Source organism: Buceros rhinoceros, unplaced genomic scaffold, assembly GCF_000710305.1.
Source record: "Buceros rhinoceros silvestris isolate BGI_N320 unplaced genomic scaffold, ASM71030v1 scaffold3095, whole genome shotgun sequence".
Lineage (NCBI taxonomy): Eukaryota > Metazoa > Chordata > Aves > Bucerotiformes > Bucerotidae > Buceros > Buceros rhinoceros.
This window is the reverse complement of record NW_010412129.1, coordinates 9,090-14,954: the sequence shown is the minus strand read 5'-3', so window position 1 is coordinate 14,954 and position 5,865 is coordinate 9,090.

Genomic DNA, 5,865 nt, shown 5'->3' with positions numbered 1-5,865 from the left:
CATTCCTGCCTTCCTGGCTTTCTCTTTTCCTGCATTTTAGAGGCTTTCTAAAGAGAGAGGACCTGCTAGCGCAGCTAAAGAAAGTGCAGAGCCACTGTACAGAGATTCATGGGAGGCCGCAACATCCTGTTGGTATACCGTGCATGCTGGTGGCAGAGTTGCTGCACAGCCGAGTCATCCAGCCCAGTGCACAGTACAGCTACATCCAGTTACTCCAGCATAGCTTACCTTGAGAAGTGATTTTTCTGGAATAAAAGTGATTTTCTGTTCTTCAGATTAAAGCAATTATTTTTAGTCCAGAGTGGAATGGCTGCACAAGGGACATACCCTGGCTGTTTTGCCAAAGTAATTATTCTGTACAGCTGTACAGGCAACTTTTCACATGCATACAAGCCTTACAGTGCATTTCTATACATGCATGGCTGCATTTTCCCGGAGTAAATCATAATTCACCATTGCTCTGTTCGTGTTTTTAATCTTTTAAAGACCCCTTTGTGTTACTGTATTATCATCATTTGGATACTCAGCTCCTCTCTCTTTTGTGTAATGTGAAAAATTTCCTTACTATAATTATTTCCTTCCTTTAATGGAGGTGCTTAGCGATAAGCATTCCTTGCTCTGACTCCTGTGATCCTCAGTGGACTCATTCTCACTACTCGATACATTGTCATTGTCATTCATCATCACTTTTTGGTTTTGATTTCAGCCAGTTTTTGATCCTGATAATGTTCATAACCAGGATAATTGGCATTAATTAGGAAGGTAAGACTTGTTTTGAGAGACTCTGAAATGCATCACTAAAATTCAAGTAACATCTGCCATTCATTACTTTTATTAATCTACCTGACGAAGTAATAAGTCTGCACAAGACTTTTTCTTCATAATCACATATTGCATCTTTCTTAAGGTTCCATCTAAATAAACACTTATTTTCCTTGTAAAATTACTTCTATTAGTGTTCAATCAGTAGCATAAGGAGTCATTGCTTCGATGAGTGTAATCCAGTATAACCTCATGTGACAGTCTCTATACCTTAAAGCAGTCTGCTGTAGCATTCAGCCTCAGATGCAGATGCTTTTCATGTGTAAGATGGGAAGGATTGTCTTAAATTGGCAACCCTGATGGACCAGTCTGCCTTTACCATAAGATCTGTTAAGGACTTTCTACTGCTTGTCGCTATTAGGGTGAATGAAATGCTGAGAGGATGCCTGGCCAGGCTTAGCTTTCTGTTCTGTTGAGCGTCCTCTAATCCCTGATCTTCAGTAAGGAAAATCTACAAATGCTCTTTCTACTTTAGCACAGGTAAACTGAAAATCTGGGAAAGGTGTTTTTAATTCCATTTTCCTGAAGAAGGTTTTTGCATTCATCATCATCATTATCATGGCTTGGCTTCGCGAACGAAGATCTGGGAAGGGCTTTTCCCACGCTCACTGCAAGCGATGAGTGCACCCCCCGGGCCTGCGCGGTGGATTTTTTAGGTGAGGTGCAGCATGCGCAGAACTGGCTCCACCCTTTACACCTGAGGTTCATCTGCCAGGGCCCAGCGAGCTTGGACAGTGACAGCAAAGTCCTCGGGTCACAGGTTTGGTTAGAGTATCCTTCTCTTAGATGATGGATGCCTTACAAGGCTAAACGAGCTCCATCTGCCCGGGTTTGGAGTCAGAGTTGTCCTTCTCCTAGGATGGTGCTCGAAGGCTAGTGAGCCCATCCTGCCTGTGGACACACTTTGTCTGACCCTTCAGTTGAGACCTGTCTGGCCTGGGAGACCCCACCGGAGGCACATGCCACCACCAGCACAGCTCTCAACCTCACAAGGGCACGCAAGCTCCTTCCCCACGGCAAGGGGGTGCCCGTGAAAGAGTCGCTGCTCTGCCTCCGGACATCACAGACCCGGGCACGGGGCAGCCGGGGCCTGCCAAGAACGGGAGTCCTGGAGGGTGCATTCATACAAAACATTGATATTATCTTGTTTGTGCTTCTTAACTAGCCTGGGAATTGAAGTTATTTAATTTAAAAAGAAACAAGGCAGAATGAAGCAGAAATCTTGGGAGTCTGTACCTGTCTCCTTCTGGATGGAGTAAGTAAAAGAATTAGTTACCTCATATTCCATGGTCTACTGTAAAGGGTAATTTTTTCCTAAAATAGGGATGAAATGCCCTTTGGAAGTATCATCACTGACTATGGAGAAGCCTAGACAGCTGGCTGCCTGCTCTTCAGAGCATTATTATGTGAAATGGATAAACATAATTTTTCTGCGGCTGTGTCTCCTTCAGCTGCTTGTGGACTTATAGACCTGGAACCCATTAGCAAACCTCAAGACATGAGGTTTGTTTCTAGATAAGAGAAGTCTCATGACAAGTGTCATTACCACTCTATAGGATAACGCACTCCAACTTGGAGTGGATATCTTACTGCCCTCCTGCTGGTAATGACCACCGTCTTCAGTTCCGGAGGGACTTGGTCAACAGTGAGTTATGTCTGTGAGTGCCTTACAGTTGACTTCTGTGAAGGCTGAACTGTGTCCCAGTTGTCAGAGTGTCTGCCCTGGTTTTGCTGGGCTAGCATTATAGAATGAATTTTCTATTCAGGAAAGATACATTTTTTAAAATACTGCAGCACCTGATTTGGTGAGTGTAAAGCTGATAAGATGCCTTGTTTTTGTTCATGGCTGGCCATGGTATGTGGATCTCCACAGTGATCAAAGTTTTTAACAGTTTTGAGTTAACTAGGTGCTAAAGCTAGGAGGCGTGAAAACCAGGGCAGCTGAGCCAAACCGGCCAACAGAAGTGTTCCATACCATAAAGATCATGCTCACTATAAATTAGAAAGATTACTGGGGATGGTCTCACCTCCTGATGGCTGCCATTGATGGAAGTCTCATTCATCATTCTGCTTTGGAGGCCTACTCTCCTGTTTGCTGTGTGACTGCGTGTTTCCACTGGAGCTGTGGTGCTTGCAGTGTTTGACATCTAGCATTCAGTGCTGGGAGCGCGCAGCTTTCAACAATTTCATTGTCCAAGTATAACTTTGTGCACTTTCTATTAGTATTAATATTAGGGTTTAATTATTATTTGATTTTTTTATTTTATTAAATCTGTTTCCATGTCAACACACGGGTCTCCTTTTTTTTTTCCCAATTCCCCTTTCCAGGGAGTTGGGCTGGGGTGGGTTGAGGTGGGGTCATCGCGTGGTAGAACAACTGGCTAAACAAAGACAGTGTCCTAGAGAGCATCTCCTGATACCCACTTCCAGGCTGCTGGTAAGGAAAACATACTCTATGATAGTCTTGCTTTTCCAAAAGGCTACTGCTGATCTTGTACACAGATGTCTATTCCCGTATTAGTCTGAATGAGGCCAGATCTCAGGAAGTCAAGAAGCAGCTCAGGTCCCCTCACCCTTTACAAAGGTTACAAGAGGCTTCCCAAAACCTGGTAAAAAAAATATATCTGTATTAGAGTACAAAAACCCCACAGCTTCAGTATGACAAAGCAAAAGAGCATGAAGGATCATGTTTGTGTCCTATGTGCTATTTTACAAGCTGGGGTTTTTTTGCCACTGGATTATTGCATGAGGAAGGATTTTCAAAATGTAATAGGGGATACATGGGCCAGCCCTACTCCGTAAGCAATTGCTACTCACGTTATTGCTGCTGATCATTGGTTCTGGCAGGCTGAAACGTGAATGACATCAGCACAGTGTAGTCAACATCTGCCTCTGGCATCATTGTCACAAGGATGTCCCCAACCTAGCTAGCAATGGGAAGCATAATTATTGCTGAATTGTGTAAGGCAAAGAGATAGGTAGGTATCAGGCGCAAGAACACACTGCGTAATGAAAAACAGCCTGCTCATCTTTGCTGGGAAGGTTTTTTGATGGTGCTAGTGACTTACTCAGATAAGCAAGTCCCTTTTTTTTTTTTTTGTAGTAGATCATGTTAATCTTATTACATAATTAAAAACACTCAAGAAATGCATTAATTTTCTCTTTGTCTGAAGGAAAGTCTGTGTCAGTAGAATTTGTGTCAGTACTTTCAACTGTGAGAATATTCATTAAAGGATTTCTTTTTACGTGGAGGTCGAGGTTTAATTATGTCTAACAGTACTCCAGTTCCAATACTGAAATAGATAAATGCTTCACAAAGATAAGATAAAGGAGTGCAAGCCACTGAAGTACAGGAGATCACTATCACTCCGTACAACTACCTGAAAGGAGGTTGTAATAAGGTGGGATTGGTCTGTTCTCCCAAGTAACAAGTGACAGGACGAAACGAAATGGCCTCAAGTTGTGCCAGGGGAGATTTAGATTGGATACTAGGAAACATTTCTTTACAGAGAGGGTTGTGAAGCATTGGAACAGGGAGGTGGTGGAGTCCCCGTCCCTAGAGGTGTTTAAAGGCCATGTGGGTGTGGTGTTGAGGGACATGGTTTAGGGACCCTGGCAGAGCAGGGTGAACAGTTGGACTTGATGATCTTAAAGGTCTTTTCCAACCAAAATGTTTCTGTGATTCTGTGACTCTGTGATCACATTTCAGAAAATGGAAGGACAGATTTTTAGTGTGGCACTGACAAAAGTTGCTTTAACTGTATTTTCTGACCTCTCCTTCCCAGAATATCTTCCTCATGGAAGTACAGATATATTAATTATTCTATTTGTGATATTTTTTGTCAGTCTGTTTCCATTAAATATACACAAGAAAGCAGTGAAAAATCAGAGTGATGAAGTGCAATGTTTGAAGCTAGTTTGATTCTCTTAAATGGGCTGAGAGTTTTGCTGTGGGAAGGAAATTATTTCAAATTAATCAAAGAACCTGAAAACTAGTTTGAAACTGCTTTAATTTTCCTTCTTTTTCCTTTTTTAAATTTTTGTTTGTTTGTTAATGAAGCTCCCATTCCAATCTAACATGACATTTTCAATCCTTGGATTAGAAACAAATGAGAGGAAATAGGTGCACGTAGGCTTTTTTCCTAGCTGTAAGAGAAAAGCCAGTAGCCACCTTGCCCAGTTGCTGTGTGCTTGCGTCAGCAAGAGCATCACATGCTGGGGCTGTTTCACAAGTGACTTAGACACAGAAATAGCAGGCAGGTCACTGAAGGACTTCACCAGTGGCAGATCACTTAATCAGACTTTATGAGTTGGCTGATGAACCAATCCCTCCTCTGCTGCCCCAGCAGTGCCTGACTCCACAGGCGCAGTCTTAGGGCTGGCTTATCAAAGGATTGAGCAACGCAGCCAACACTTACAAAGATTAGCAGTGTGGAGGACAGACGTAGATTTCAAGGCTTTGGAGTCTGCACAGCTGTGATATCCATGCCTTTCCATCATTCCTGTCTCCTCTTTGGTTGGTTTGTTTGTTTGTTTTCGCATGCAATCCAGAAACAGTTGAAGATATGCCTCAGAAATGTCTAAGAAATGTGTGTGTGTTTGTTTATTTCAATGTAAAGCTCATTACAATAGGAAATGTCATGGGAAAATAGACTTGAGGCTTGAAATAATCCACAGGTTTGGATCCATAGTTTGACTGTATTTGTCGTACCAGAGGCTTAAGAAGTCTTGTTCTTGTAAAATACAGTTGAAAATCAGACAGACTGAGTCTGATTGTTGCAATTTTGCACTTAGAAAAGTAATGTGGCAACGTGCAGTCGTTGATTGCCAGTGTGACCATTCAGTTTGGTGGACATATTTATGACTGTAGTGATGTGAAGGTATCCACGTGCATTTCAACATGCTGTGCGTACAATAACACCAAGACTGGCAGTGCTCTTAGCTCGGTCAGCCCAATAAAATGTAAGTATAGGAGAAAGAACAATTGGATTCACATGGATTCATGTTTGTTTGCAGTGAATTACTATTTTATGCAATAATGTT